Here is a 16,869-nt window from a genome sequence, read left to right on the forward strand (position 1 = left end):
TTTTTATATTTATTTTGGTAGTCATTTGGTCCGTTTTGTAACGTTTTATTATCATGTCCAATACTTTAAAGTGATACATCTCGGAAACTATTGGTCGGAAATTTTTTTTACTATTTTTCCCGTGTTCCTCGTGAAAAATGTCTTCAGATATAATAAAAATAGATATAGTACAATGACAAAAAATATTAAAAAGTACAAAAAAATAGTACATTATTTTCAAGAAATTAATCTTGATGATGTATCGAAGGAATTATAACAGATTTTTCATAATTAGGAAACGATAATTTTAAACATTATGTTTTTACTTTTTCAACTGAGATAGTAATCAGGAATAAAACAATTATTAATTACAACTATATTTAGATGTTTAGAATCACAAGGTTTAAAAAAAAGAGATTGTGTATTAGTAATTTTACTGCCACAAAGATATACGTTTCCATTTTGTAATAATATTTCATTTACCAGAATAATTATGTTACTTGATATTAAGCAGCAATTATTAGGTTTTTACGAAGAAATGATAAATTCTCTATATTCCAAGCGAGATATTTGAAATGAATTATTATAATGTATAATGGGATATGTTTCTTGTAATATTTTTTCTATGCGAAATACATTTTCTTCGTATAATCGATTTACCAGTTGCTGTAAAGGTTTTGGTGAATGCTTAATTTTTTGCCACAAAAAGGTTTTTCCCTGTTTGGCTAATTTTATTTTTAATGCATAAAAATATATTATTGCCATATAAATACAATGAATCATTATATTTATTAATTTTGGACATCTGGTCAAAGAGATTTTTCCTTATACGATTAGTTCTATTTTTAATGCATAAAAACATGTTATTGCCACGTAACTACAATGAATAAATGCATGTATTAACCTTGGTCATCTCGTCAAAGAGATTTTTCCTCATTCGACTAGTTCTATTTTTAATCCATAAAAACATATTATTGCCATAATTACAATAAATAATGATTTGAATATTTTATCAAAGAAATCCTTCCTGTTTGGCCAGTTTTATTTTTAATGCATAAATATCATCGTCATAATCAAAGAGAAATCATAATGACAAATAGTTGTCGGTTTATAAAATTGTTACGATTGCTAGAAAATAATATCAAATAAAAATTAGCACTCTTACTAAGCGTTAACTGTCTATTATTTTATTTATTGATAATACATGAAGTGTCGATACAGAAAAAGCAATAAGTTATAAAGTCTATTAGACATCCGTGTCTTCATACATTTGTTCATTTTGTTAGCCGTTATTCTATTATTATTTCTCATCATACAATATTCACTTCCACATATAATTTTTTACTATAATTTAAATATACTAGAAAAACACAATGCGCGCTTTGCGCGCGCCATTTATTCTTTTTCATTAAACATTTTTAACGATATACACACAAAATAACTGTCAAAATATGCAATGACAGCCGCTCACGAAGTAAGCGCAATGACAGAACCAATCAGCATCGCGGAAAAGAGGCAACAATACACTTCGAGACTTTCGAGTATCGACATAATAAACCTTTTTTAGATAGGGGAAAAACATTTTAGTTCACACATAGATAACATTCTTTATTTTATTCATCATACGCTTACACCGGACACACATCCTTCGCTATATCCGACATTACGATCTTTATCAGCGGATTATTTGTAATACAGATATACGGTCATTTTATCCATTGCTTGCGCCTGCCTCCATCATTTCTGGAAGCAAAATTAAGTATCTGTGAGATGAGTCTGACCTATGCGAAAACTTATAGTCATATTATCATCTGCGAACCACTCGATAATATTGTAAGCGTATCGTAACACTATTATAAGTCTATCATCGCGTTCTGTATGTATTACTCCGCCTCACGATCTCTTTATGTGTTAAAATTTTTATTATTTTTATTGATAAGGACCCGAAGTGGGCCGAAACGTTTGATTTGATATAACATTATATTATGTTATATAATATAATATTATAAATATAAATATTATGTGTTGCCAAAATATAAATATTACTGCATTATTTTTGATTGCATAGTCTTTCACATTAAACACTTGCGCATACATCTACATTTAACATATACAATTATATTATTTATTTATTTATTTATTTATATACATACTTTTCTCTATTCGTCTCTTTTTCTCCCTCTTTCTCCCTTTTCTATTCTCTCTCTCTCTCTCTCTCTCTCTCTCTCTCTCTCTCTCTCTCTCTCTCTCTCTCTCTCTCTCTCTCTCTCTCTCTCTCTCTCTCTCTCTCTCTCTCTCTCTCTCTCTCTCTCTTTCTCTTTTTATATATATCTATAATTATATCATATGGAATTGTGTGTGTGTGTGTGTGTGTGTGTGTGCCGATATTTGATGTTTCATAATCGTTTCTTATTTTCGTTCGGTCTAAAAATCTCAAATTTTTCAAAAATGGAATATACAATTTAGTACTTGATTTAGTATTACGTTGACAAAAAACTATTAATGCTAATAGTGCATATTTTGATTGTACAAAATTTATTTTCTTGAAAATACAGCATTTTTATTTTGACATATAGAAACTGCGAATTTCATATGATACAACCTAAGCTATCATATATCATAAATAAAACTTTCACTATATATTTTTTATATAAAATTCGTTGTTAATGATATAGTTGAAGATGGAACATCAGAAAGTGACACATTGCCACATGTTAAAAATTTAAAGAAGACTTCATTGAAACGAAAGAATATAAATAAACACGCTATAGAAAATGAATATAATTCAGACGAAGAATGTGCTAAAAAAAAGAAACGGTTCAGTAAGTAATTTTTATTGCAGCTACGATAAATAAAATCATTAAAGAAATGTATAATTTTTCTCTTATTATTAAAATTATTACTTATCTTAATTTCTAACAATATGTTTATAGATTTATATATAATAATTTATTTTTAGCCCCTCCTTACGGAAAGACCAGAAGAATACGTTGGACAGAAAAAGAAATAAAAACAGCTTTATTTCTGTTCGAAAAATATTTTAATAATTCTACTTTACCTTCTTTAAAAGAAATATCGTCTAAAACGCGCAATAATATTTTGAAAAATCGTTAGCCAGCAGCAATAAAGTCTTGGCTACACAATCAAATTCGTAATGCAAAACGCAATAAATGCTAAAAAATACAGCGGCATCAAAGTATAGAAACATATTTAGGTACAATATCGGTATAAAAATGATAAAGGATAAAAGAATTATTTTTATTACAGATGTTTATTTTTTGTTCGTTATTAAAGAAAGTTTATTTACTTTATTAATAGATTTTGAAAACAAATTCATAAAAATATTTGTATTTACACTTAAACACATCATGATTTTAGTTTTTATAATCCACATGTGATAATATACTATATTTTAATTAGTTAATTAAATAACAAGATTGAACAATTGAAATGAAAAAGACAAATGCTAAAAAATATAACGGTACCAAAGTATAGAAACTTATTTAAGTGCAATATCGGTATAAAAATGATAAAGTGTAAAAGAATTATTTTTATTATAGAAATGTTTATTTTTTGTTCATTATTAAAAAAAGTTTATTTATTTCATTAATGGATTTTAAGAGAAATTTCAAATAAAAATATGTGTTTACGCTTGAACACATCGTGATTTAAGTTCTTATAATCTACATGTGATAATATACTATATTTTAATTAGTTAATAAATAACAAAACTGAACAATTGAAATGAAAAAGACGAACTAAAGAAGACTGATACAAATTTAATTATTATTATGTTAGATATATAGAATAATCTATTACTTTTTTCTAAAATATAAAAGTTTGAGATTAATACTTATGATCATCAATATATATTATATATTGATATACTAATATATATTATTAGAAAAAAGATATATTTATGATAGTTACAACACTATGTATTTTGCATGTATTATTATAGTAATAACACCAAATAAATTTAAAACAAGAGTATATTACATAGTTAATTATAAATTTATTTATTTCTTACTTGTCATTAAATTTTACATTAACAAAATATTACGTTTATATAACAAAGATATTGTATGTATTTTTTACATGGTACTACAATATAAATTAGAATAAGAATAAAAAAGGAACATTATTTTTTTGAAATTTATTTATATTTATTGTATTTAATATTATTTTTAACAGAAACTTATGATAATAATTATCAGTAAAACAATACAAGCTTGATATGTATAATTTATATAATATTATAACTATTAATATTATAACATATATTTATATGATATTATATAATATTATAACATTTTATTGTACTACCAGAATAACATTTTTAATAAATTATTTTTTGTAAAAAGAATTACTTCAATTATATAATATTTAATTCAATAAAACTCAAACAGATTTTTTAAGAAATATAATGTCTATAAAATAAATATAATGTCTACAAATAATCAATACAGAACAAGGAAAAAGCAAATACAGTCTGTAAAAAATAGTATATATTCTAAAGAAAGTTTAATTAATAAAAACTAAATGTAATAAATAAATCGTCAAATACGTATAAAAATTAACCATATTAATTGTTTCCAAACAACTATAATAAAAAATAAAGTAAAATTTGTTAAAGAAAATAAAGTTTCAATAAATATTAAAATATTTTCTATGTTTATCCAACATATTTCGAGTAAAAATATGATAATTAAATCATTCTATAAAGAAAGAAATCTATATCCTATTAAAAAAAAACTATAAATTAACATGACTATAAATAGTTCGTAATTGGAATCAATTTCATTAAGCCAATAATTTCATTAACTGCATTTTAAGACAATTGATACTCATAAAATACTTTTGATTGTTAGCGTACAATTTAACAATTAGAATTTGTTAAACAATTGAAAAATTATTTCTAAAAGCAGTTTTTAATACAATTAAATATAATAAAAATATATTAAATAGCTATAAAATATATTATTTTTTTTATATCAATCACTTGACTGCTTTAAAAACCGATGAGTGCATGTGCTGAAAAAGTATTGCAATATGCTTTATTAATATCTTAAAAACAGCGATTTTAATATTAATATAAAATAAAATATAAATTAAGATTATACGTACAGACTAACAATTGTTTAAAGCCAATAGCCGAGACAATAAATAAATACAAAAGAAAAAATTGTACATTAGAAGAAATAACTTAATTTTCGCTTCAATCTATTTAAGCAGACTTATTAATTAATAAGCAGAATTATATTAATTAATAAGCTTTAGTGTTTAAATAATAAAAATATTAAATTTTGTTGAGAATAAAAGATAATCGCGTTTGGTACGAACTGGGGTTCTTTTTGCGCATGCGTGGCAGGGGGCAGGCGAGCAGCGATCGCGCGCTTTCTAGTGTCGATCGTCAGTCAGTCGTACTGTAACTCGCGTAGAAAAAACACGTACTAGTCAAGCAAATAAACGATATCTAAGTACATTTCATAAACCTGTCTCTCTCTCTCCGTCTTCCCTTTCCATCAATCTGCCTTAACAGGTTATGGGCCCAGTTACTAATCCTGTGCAATAGTTGTGTGGAAGGTAGAGAGAGTTTTTTTTTCTCGAGAAGTTTCCGCCAAAAACACATGGCGGAAAGTTCGCTTTTGTCGGTCGTGCGTAAGTGTGAGATCGGGCTCGTGTGAACAAGAGATTTGCATCCGCGATGTCAGTAGGCATCTCAGTAAAGAGCGTCAAGAGCTTCGACGGGACGAACTTTCAGGGATGGAAGGCGCAAATAAACGCATTATTCCTGATCAACGATGTTCTGGACGTGGTAGAGGGCACAAGAAGAGCACCGGCAGTCGTTGCCGGAAACGAGGCCGAGTTAAAAAGGTTTATAAAGGACGATGCCACAGCCAAATTCATCATCTTGTCGAATCTGGAAGAGTCGCAACAAGTGTGTATGTTATCCTGTGAAAACGCGAAAGCAATGTGGGATAAACTATGCCTCATACACGAACAAAAGACAGAAACGAATAAGTTGGGGCTACAGCAAAGATTTCATGCGTATCGTATGAATGAAAGAGATTCGGCAGTACAGCACGTGGCGAAAATCATGAACATGGCGGGTCAGCTCAAGGATATTGGCGAGAAAGTGTCCGATGCAACCATAATGGCGAAGATCTTAGCGAGTCTGACTACAAAGTTTAACACGCTACAGATCGCGTGGGACAGTGTAGATCCGGATCGACAAACTTTGAACAATCTACAAGAGAGGCTCATACGAGAAGACATACGACTCAGTGCGGACGACGACGCAGCAAGCGCGCTGGTCGCAACGAGAAAGGAACGTGATAAGAAGAAATCGCGAAAACCAAAGAAAGAGATAAAATGCTATAAGTGCCATGAAATGGGACATTTTGCGCGGGAATGCAAAAGTGCGCGTCGAAAGAAAGATAGCGACGAAAAATCTCGCGACTGCGCGTTCATGGTGGAAACTAGTGAAAAACCGAGTGCGTCAAGTGTGAAATGTGCGCCCAAAAATCAAGCAGAATTCACCTGCAAACAGATACGAGAACTGATGGCGGCAGGCCAAAGCGAGGTCTGGCTCATCGACAGTGGAGCGTCGCGACATCTCACTTACCGACGGGAGTGGCTTACCGACTATCAAGTGAACAAGTGTGGCGGAACTATCTCGCTTGGTAATAATGAAAACTGCGACATTGTCAGAGAAGGAACGGTACAGATTAAAAAGTTAATCGACGGTGTGTGGCAAGACGCCCGCATCGAGAAGGTATTATTCGTTTCGAAATTACAAAAAAACTTGTTCTCAGTAGGTATATGCACAAATATTGGTTCCGAAGTATGTTTTCGAGAAGATTGCGTTGAAATAGTGCGCAATAACATTGTAATCGCGTCGGGAATGAAGCAAGGCAACGACATGTATCGCATGCTGTTCAAAGTCGTGAAACCGGATAGTGTCGAATCCAAGCTTTTTTAAATGACGAAAAGCGGTTGAATTATCGATGTTCAGCCTCTCAGCAATATCCTCAGTTGTAATCCTTGAGTTTCTTTCCACTAAGGCATGCACAATGTCATCATCAATGCCAGAAGGCCGTCCAGAGCGGGGTTGATCCTCCATGTTGAAATCACCATTTCGAAATCTGCCAAACCACTTTTTGACTGTTCAGAGAGCAGGAGCGCGGTCCAAATAAACGCTTTGAATATTTTTTTGTGCAATCCCAACACTCACGCCTTTCCGAAATTCATATAGCATTACATGCCGCGAATGCACCTTTCATTCTCCATTTTTAATGATTTCTCTTATGCACAAATGGACTTATCTGAACAATGTCTGACGCTAAATTAACATAAGACAACGTCATCTATTCGGTGTAAGCAACAATTATCACACAAAAACATTAGAACTCCGCCATGCAGTAACTTAATGCCATCTATGAAAATCGGGCACGAACTTATGCAATCATCCAATATATTAAATTCTTGAAAGAAGTGAAAATATTATTTTGTGGCCTAACGTTCGTTTCCAAGACACAAACATACTCTCATAAATAATGTAATATTAAACACTTAAATGAAGAACTCGCTTCGAAATACATTTATCCCAAACGTCTTTCAAGTAACTTACGATTTTTTATTTAGATGTCCCGCCAAATTTTCCAGAAAACAATCAAGACGTTGGCATAAAGACTTGCACATTTGTTATATATGAGTTACATCTTTTTACGTTGTTGTTAATATTGTTATGCATTACACACTTTTGTGGAGCGATGTGAGTTGACATTACCTGACCGCGTTTTCAAATGCTTGTACGAACGTTAAATGCGTTAAATTCTTGAAAGAAATAAAAATAACATTTTGTGGCCTAACGTTCGTTTCCAGGACACAAGCATATTCTCGTAAAAAATGTCATATTAAACACTTAAATAAAGTGTTACGTCCAGACTCGAAAAAGGATGAGTCGACGGAAGGGCGTAACAACTATCTCTTAATTATCCCGAAATCAAACGCTTTGCGGCGTAAGAATGGGGTCGAACGAACTCTTAGGTCTGAAAGCCAGGTAAACGACCGTTCGGGTCGCTATTACGCTGTTTATTCAAACGTTCGCTTGGTGGTCCCTTTTCGGTCAGGGAATTTAATCCCTTTTACGCGGGATGGGACCTAGTGCGATCATCGTACTGGGAACGAGAGAGGGGTTAAGAATTGTTTAATTAGTTAATTTTAATTTAATTAGTTAAATAATAAAATATAATTTTATTCATTAGAAAAATAAAAGGTTCGAATACATGATATATATATTTGTAGAAAGTGATAATATTTATTGTGTGAGTGTGAGTGTTTGTGTGTGGTTGAGCTTATCGCTCCGCGGGTGTTACAATGGTTCAGAGGACATCAGCCAGACTGAGTTGGAAAAGGCTCTATCGTTAAGATTAGAATTCTGACTGGTAAATACAATATTTTCTATTATCTTTCAAAAAAATAAAAACATAGTGTAAAAGTAGGTCAGTGAGGAAATGGGTTATTGAACGAAGGAGATATGGAGATCTTTAAATTGTGTTAATCTTGGTAGGACGATGCTGCTTCCAAGTCAGGAAGCTCATCGATAAATTCTTGGATTGCTTTGTCTATGTAATCCAATTCAGGAGACTGAGGAGAGGGAGGGAGAGAATTATCGAGGATGACTGTTGAAAGTGAAGAGAATGATCGCGGGGAAGGGGGTAGATTTGGAGAAGGCAAGGAAGAATATTCAGGGGAGTAGGAGGGGGAAAAATAGGGAGGAGAATTTGGAGTAACGAGGTCGCTAGAATGTCTGTGGGTGTGTGTGTAATCGTAATCGTGGTTGTTAATTCTATTAATTATAATTCTATTTACTTTGATTAAATTGCTGTTGATTTTAGCGATATATTGGTTAGCTATCCTAATCGTTTTTGAGTCAGCTTGCGCCAACGCCCTCCGAGTCCTGCGATAAACTCGATGCACGTATTTGGTTCGCGAACGAAGTCCCTTGATTGAAATACGCAAAGTGATCTTTTTCACTATGGAAAATTATAAGTGATGATTCCTGGTTGGAATTCGCGTAAGGGAAAATTGCTTGGTAGCGACTTACTCTTTTTAAGTAGAGGACGGGCGGGCAGCGTAACTCGTAGATCGTCGTTCGTGGTCGAGAGAGATGCTGTTGAACAAGACGGGCCGGACTGATTTGTTAACCGGGTGACTCTGACAAAAACTGAGAGAGCGGAGTCTCGCGGGCTCCCTTTTTATAGTTCGTCGATTGGTCGAAGGTGAACATTTTCCGATTGTTCGAAACCGAACTAATACAAATTGCCTAATAGCAATTAGGAGCGATAACGATCACTACAATAAAGAGCGAATTGATCGCGCTCGAAATCTGGCGCCCCAGCTGCCATCTCGCGCGTCACACGTCGTGCGACAAATAGGAGCGCGCTCCAACAGCGGCGCTACGCGAATCGCGCCAGGCCCGCGGCATCGCTCGTGCCTATCAATGCGGGCCACGCAACGGTCACCCGGGAGAGCCTAAACTGCAAACAAATTGTAATAACAACGTTCAAATTTTAACTAATCATCGAAAACAACAACCGGCGCGATCCTATTAGACAAACACGTAGAAACTTCGAGAACATTAAAAAGAGCGTTTGTATAAAAGCTCTCTCGGGGAACCGCCGGGCGCACTCGATCGAGATTCATCCGTGACAGTGTGTGATAATATCGTTTAAACGCTCGCAATAGAAAAGTCGCTCGCTTTTCTAATTCGTACGCTCGATTACGAAACGCGAAGTTCACGATTATCATCAAAGAGATTTCTCGTCGCTCGCGATTAATCTCTCGTTGTCAAAACCGCACCGTTTATTCCGTCGCTCGCGGAAACGTGCCGTTAATACCGCCGCTTGCGGTATTCGCGATATATCCGTCGCTCGCGGAGCCTATCGTAACGCTCCCGGTCGCTCGCAGGAGTAATCTTTCGGTTAAATTTGGCATAAATCTAATCGACAAAGAACTTGTTAATTATTTATTGTGCTTAATAAATTGGCTGCCTTTTTTACAAAACACTATCGTGTCCACTTCACGCGATCCTCGCGCTCCCGGGTTCAATCGCGCACATTTTCTGGTCCTTCGAGCCGGATCCCTCGAAACCGGCATCCGCGTAGTGTGTGGTGAATCACTTGGTGAGCCTCTCCTGTGCTTGCCGGAGAGGAAGTGAGCAATTCCCAGGACGAGATTCCTCACTGTGAGGACCTGAAAGCGACATGGAGCCGTTAGTCTTAGCGCAACACGAGCTCTGCAGTCGTATCGCTCGCACGTACGACAATTTGAAAAAGGCAGGACAAGCTAAAATCAATAAGGGTCTTATAGCGACCACGCTCAAGTTGCTGGACACTAAATGGGCGAAGTTTGAGGAGCAGCACGAGCTACTGGTCGCAGAGTATGGAATGGAAGTCAGGAAGCATGAGTACGGGACAAAGGACTTTCTCGGTCAAGTAGAGGAGGTCTATATGATCCAGCGCGCTGCTGTCCTTGAGCTGGAAGAAGCTCTCGCTCAGCCAACGCCCCCGAAGACTGGGTCGAGGCCCCCTGGAGACGAGCGCCAAGCGGCATCCCGTACGACTCTCCCGCGAATCCAGCTTCCTAGCTTCTCCGGGAGATACGAAGACTGGCCAGCGTTCCGCGACTTGTTCCTGTCCATCATCGGCAAGGACTCTTCAATCGCTCAGGTAGAGAAGATGCACTACCTGAAGACCTGTCTAAAAGGTGAGGCAGAGTTATTAATTCGTAATATCGCCACGACGGGAGACAATTATGACAGTGCGTGGGAAATGTTAAGCGCGTACTACGAGAACACACGGTTGTTAGTGCGCGCGTATCTCGCGAATTTCCTCGCACTGCAGAAAATGAAAAGTGAATCACCGGGCGAACTCAGAAAGATATTTCATTGTCTGAAAGCGACTGTCAGCTCCCTGGAAAATATCGGGCGACCTATCGACTGTAGTGAGGACCTATTCGTATACCTATCGGTCGAACTCCTCGACGCGCGCTCTCGCCGCGAATGGGAAAGCTCGATCAGCGACTCCAAGGAACCTCCTTCGTTCGACAAACTCGAGCTATTCCTCGACAGACGGCTGCACACCCTGGAGTCGATGCTACCTATCAAGACCGATGGCGCTTCGAGCAAACCAGGGAGCAGCATTCCGAAGTCCACGCGCAGTCACTTCGCCAGCAAGCAGGAGCAAAAACCAGAGGTCAAGCGCGGTCGCTGCGCCCTATGCCAGCGCGATCACTTCTTGATGCTTTGTGAGGGGTACAAGAAGAAGACGGCGCTCGAACGAAAGCAACTCGTCGAGGCAAGCAAATTATGTCTGAATTGCCTCGGTCGGCACCAGGTAGGAGAGTGCGCTTCTAAGAAAGCATGCTCGGTGTGTGATGCGCGTCACCATTCCTCGTTGCACGATGCCTGCCGCGAAACCGCGGTTGTGAAATCTTCGCACGTCGCGCAAGAACCTTCGGACAAGCCGGTCATAGTGCTCCTCGCAACAGCCCGCGTCCGCGTCGCCGACCGACACGGAGTGCTACACCCCGCGCGCGCTCTCATCGACCAGGGCTCGGAGTCGTCGATCATTTCCGAGCGCCTTGCGCAAAGACTGAGACTACCACGTTCACCCGCGTCGGTCAGCGTATTCGGGGTTGGTGGGCAAAAGTCCGGTCATGCCAAAGGTCGCGTCGCCCTCTCGCTTTCGTCGCGACACGGAGGTGCAACGATGTCCATCCCCGCGCTCGTGCTTCCGCGGATCACCGTCTACGCCGGCGGAGTAGACTCCGGTGCTAGAGATTGGCCTCACCTACAGGGCCTGGAGCTGGCGGATCCAGAGTACGGCGCCTCGGACCCAGTCGACATACTCCTCGGGGCGGATATCCACGCCGCAATCCTCTGCCAAGGCCTGCGCAAAGGACGCCAACGCGAACCGGTGGCCCAAAACACAAAGCTCGGGTGGATCCTATCGGGAGCTATAGGTGAAGCCACCGCTTCTTTAAGGGCCCATACTCACCAGTGCCGTGTCGAGGAGGATCTTGCGCGAGTGGTGCGCCGCTTCTGGGAGCAGGAAGAGATGCCGACGGCCGGCACAGCTCTATCCAAGGACGATCAGGAGTGCGAGGAGCACTTCGTCCGCACGCATACCCGAGGGCCCGACGGGCGATACTGTCACGTACCGCGACCATTTTTCCGAATTTCCTTCCTTTATTATATTCTTGAAACCGGTAAAAAGAACACTAAGTCCTTTTTACGTGATTCGAAAAGCCCGCCTTCGGCGGCCATGACACCTTCCTTCTTCTAGTAGCTAAGCGCGGCGCTACCATAGTAGCGTGTCGTCCCACCACCTCGCGATCCCACCACCACGTACCCCCACTTGCGGGCGACGGCAGCGGCCGAGCCGCCGAAACGAAGGACCTCAGTACAGGCCCCGACTTCGTCAGTCTCATCCGCGATCTCAAGCCGACAACAAGTCGAAATCGGGACTCGACATCCAACTCAAAGCTAAACTCTAACTCCAACTCGAATTCTAGTTTAATTCTAATTATACTCTACTTCTAAACTCTAGTTTAATTCAAACTTTAATTCTAACGTTAAACATAAGTTCTCAAGTGTACTAGCCATTGTGTATAAGTAGTGAATAAATATATTTTAGTGTATGATAAATTCTTGCTAATTATTTCAACGATAAAGCCTTTTTCTCTACCGAGCGTACTTCGTGCTTCGTTAACGCTAACACGTAATCAACGTATCGTTTTATTTTATTTCGCTACGCGACTACTAAATTTTATTCGTTATTCTTAAATACTTGTGCCACGCGTACTCAAGAGGGAAACTAAAATTCAAATTTCGCCTGGCTTCATTCGTTCCATACTCACGGACACATACACACCTAATAGCAATATAGCAGTGCGGTCCCTCGCACGCCGCTATTGTTATTAGATATTAATACGCAATACAGCTAGAGCGGCCCCTCGCACGCTGTATCACATACCACATATATTCTTAAGCACGGCAGTGCGGTCCCTCGCACGCTACGCGACTATACATACAATCAACGTATAAAGCCAGTGTTCTTGATCCCATCTGTAATACTAACAAATGCCAAAGAACAGACGAGGCGGAGTAAAGAAACGTGCGCGACGTCAACTGATAGAATTATCTATCGAGCCTGTGAATTCCTACGAGTCTCAGTATATCGGGGTAGAATCGCACTACGACCCTGAATACGAGGCATTCTTTAAGCCTAATACAGTAAATCCAGTCGTGGACCTGAACAATAATAATAGCATTAACCTCGTGAAGTGGCCAAATAAATTGACTGCCATAACTATTGAACACCCGTGGATCCCGCCTTTCAACATCAACGAAAAGGATCCGAGACGGACAAGGTACCTCCAAATCCGAGCAGAGGTCCTATACCATTGGTACGACGCCGCAACGCCTGAGCATTGGGGAACAGCAGACCACCCTGTGTTACTGGAATAATACGCCGCTCTAAGGTAGGATTGTATCTATATCTTATCCGGTCATCTTTACCTCTGGTACTCCCAAATCAAATTCCTTAGGAAAGTCATAAAGAAAAACCTTTTTGACCCTAAGCCATTAGAGACCCTTTTAACCCAAATCCATTAGGAAAGCCATTAAAGAAAAACCTTTTTTGTCCCAAAGCCATTAAAGACCCTTTTAACCCAAACCCATTAGGAAAGCCATTAAGGAAAATCCTTTTTGACCCAAAGCCATTAAAGATCCTTTTAACCCAAATCCATTAGGAAAGCCATTAAAGAAAACCTTTTTTGACCCAAAGCCATCAGAGACCCTTCTAAAACCAAGTAACAATACATCTCTAGAAGTAATTAGAAACCAACGTAGTTCCTACTGTTATCTTCGTCAACCATCTATGTGTCCATCGTTCATACATGATGTGCAACGGGCATTCGGGATAGAAGCAACGCAGACCCTTCCCTCCTACTTTTGCGTCCGAACGTTTGGACGATGTCACGCATTAACTAAATTTGCCCTTTGCAACGATTGTTATCGCGATCTCCCAAACATCGAATTGCGCGAGTGGTCCGCGGTATCTCTACATATAGTCGAAATAGGTTACTACGCACCCGGTAGAATTGTGTGTTGTAAATGCGACAAAGCCTTGAGTTTCGCTAGACCAGGAATTTCGTGCCGTTTGTGTACCGACAAGTTAAACGAATTCGACCAAGACCCTACGAGCATAAACGGTTTAATTAATAATCTTGTACAAAATAATCTGGTGCTCCGCACTGAGAAAGTGCCCCAGCTGCCTAATCTGCACCGTTAACTACAACTCGCCTTGGCTCAAATCTCGCAATTGGTCGCGACCTTCACTAATCTCTTCGCGTATTCTACAAAAATCCGGTAATCCTCAGTCGCAGGTTATCCCCGGAAATATTCCGAAACAGCGACATAGCCCGGTACAAATCCGAGAACGCGAATTCACCGATATCGCGCCGTGATATTACCGGGACGTAACAAAATTGGTGACAGCGGTGGGATACGAGAAATCCGGAAATGGTAAATACGCGAAGTAACAAAACAGACGAAAGCACGATGGGTTTAACAAAAGAGGAGATAGAAATATTGCAAACAAAATTATCAGAGAAGGAGACGCGGCTTAAAGAGGAAGCCGACCTTTTGAGGAAACAGCGGTCCGAACATGAAAGAAATTTACGCGATCTTGAAGAATACCGTAGACGAATAGAGGAGGATTCCCGGAAAAGAAATAACATAAACGAAGGAGGCGCACACTCCCTTGACGATATACACCGTGAAAATGAAGAGCTACGCCGCGAAAACGAACGTTTGCACAAAGCTTTTAATTCCGCGGAACAACCAAACACAGCATGTAATACTCAAACATCATACGACGAATACCGCGCGGACCCTCCTCAGCAACCTAAAGTCTCTTTTAGAGAAGCCACCGAATCTGTACCCCATTATGACGGGTATAATATTACATTGGCACAATTCATACGAGCGTGTCGTCGCGCCAAAGAGATAGTTCCCCCTTCGTCGGAACGTAACCTAACAAAACTTTTGATTAATAAACTCCGCGGACGCGCTTATTACGCAGTAGAAGACGAACCGTGCGAATCCATCACACAACTAATAGACCTTTTAAGTTCGGCATTTGGTTCACCTAAAACCATTGATCAATATCGAGGTGAACTTAGCACCATTTATCTAAAGCCACAAGAACATATATTAGATTATATTAGCCGCGTTAAGGACCTCCGTTCTACTATACTTGACGCAGAACGTCGCGAAGCCGGATACTTAGGGAAGAAGGTAGAGATAGAAATCGATTGCTTAACAACGAGATCGTTCTGTGACGGATTACCACTCGAATATAGACTCCAAATGAATTGTCATATTCAAGCGTCGCCATTTGAGGCCTTCGCGATGGCCAAAGCCCTAGCAAAAAGACAGGAATTAGATAAGCAACGCTACGGAGCGAGAGAACGCCCTGACTCCGGAAGACGAGACGAGTTATCTCGACGGCCGCATACCTACCCGATATCGCCGAGACCGTATGGTCAAAACTATTCTCGGAACTACAGTACAGATAACGCCCCCCGAGATAACTACACGCGGACATACCAGCCGCGTGACCGAATCGAGCGACCGCAATATGCTAACCGCGACACCAGGAACGTACCAAGTAATCTTAATACTAACGCCCCTCTTCCGCGTAATGATCAATCAACTAAGTGGTGCCGGTATTGCAAAAACTCCGGACACATGATAGAGGAATGTCGTAAGAGGCAATACAATAACGCGAGAAAAATCGAATCGGGAAACGCGACGGGCCCCGCGGGACAAACGGGCGTAACTCGCCAAGGGCCCTCACAACAAACGATTCGCCCGGTAAACCCGGTAGAAGCGGCCAGCTGCGCGAGTGCAGAATCGCAACCCTAAATCCGCAGCATTTCTCTCACGCGCCCACCGTCGCGTTAGCCGCAGACGGTCTATTGCAAGAAACGAGTTTCATGGTTGATACGGGCGCGGCCCCAGATCTAATTAAGCTCAGAAGTCTACATCCCGAAGCGAATATCCTCGACACCGATAAATTGCTCCTTAGTGGAATAACGGACGGTAAAATCGAGACGCTCGGGTCCATACAAATTTTATATATGGGATACCCCATAAATATGCACGTAGTACGAAACAATTTCCCGATACCTCAGGAGGGGATCTTAGGATCCGACTTCCTTCGGGACGCCTCAAAAATCGATTTCGAAAACCAATTCGTACTCTGGAAAGGGATGCGTGTTCCCTTCGCTCAACGCGACACCGTGGTCATTCCCGCCAGATCGCGCGCAACCTTTTATGTGAAAATTAGCAACCCTCATATTTTAACGGGATATATTCCGCGACTTAGCGTCTGCGAGAATGTTTATCTCGGCGACGCTGTAGTTACGAACCGTAACGGGAGAGCTTATCTCCAAGTCGTAAACGCAAGCGACCTAGATAGAGAGCTTATAGTACCCACTGTTGAGCTACAAGAGATAGGACAGCTCTTCGGAGAGGAAACGGCACACGAGATAAAAGATAGTAAAATATTCATGACTTCCGCAACCTCAAGTACAGAAAGCAAAGAAAGGAGGCAAGCTATTCATAACGTTCTCCGTTTAGAGCATTTAAATAGAGAAGAGTCGGAACACGTTTCACAGTTAATTGGAAAACACCAAGACTTATTTCGGCTGCCGAGCGATAAGGCAGAATACACGAATGTAATAAAGCATAAAATTGTAACCGCCGACGATCAGCCAGTAAATACTAAGCAATACAGATTTCCGCCAATCCAC

At 39.4% G+C, this 16,869-nt stretch overlaps 1 long non-coding RNA gene and 1 pseudogene across 1 annotated transcript in view; both read left to right on the forward strand.

The window, feature by feature from the left end:
- Window positions 1-3,215, forward strand: part of LOC138942008 (uncharacterized) — a 28,060-nt gene extending 24,845 nt beyond the window's left edge. Inside the window, exons 4-5 of the long non-coding RNA XR_011448236.1 lie at window positions 2,655-2,801; window positions 2,939-3,215. This is a non-coding gene — a long non-coding RNA (uncharacterized lncRNA). The remainder of the gene's footprint in view (window positions 1-2,654; window positions 2,802-2,938) is intronic.
- LOC138942189 (uncharacterized) overlaps window positions 1-16,869 on the forward strand; it is a 351,185-nt pseudogene that overhangs the window by 269,137 nt on the left and 65,179 nt on the right.

Source organism: Polyergus mexicanus, unplaced genomic scaffold (genome assembly GCF_030449975.1).
Source record: "Polyergus mexicanus isolate NDT 795.1 unplaced genomic scaffold, iyPolMexi1.0 SCAF_21, whole genome shotgun sequence".
NCBI classification, from domain to species: domain Eukaryota; kingdom Metazoa; phylum Arthropoda; class Insecta; order Hymenoptera; family Formicidae; genus Polyergus; species Polyergus mexicanus.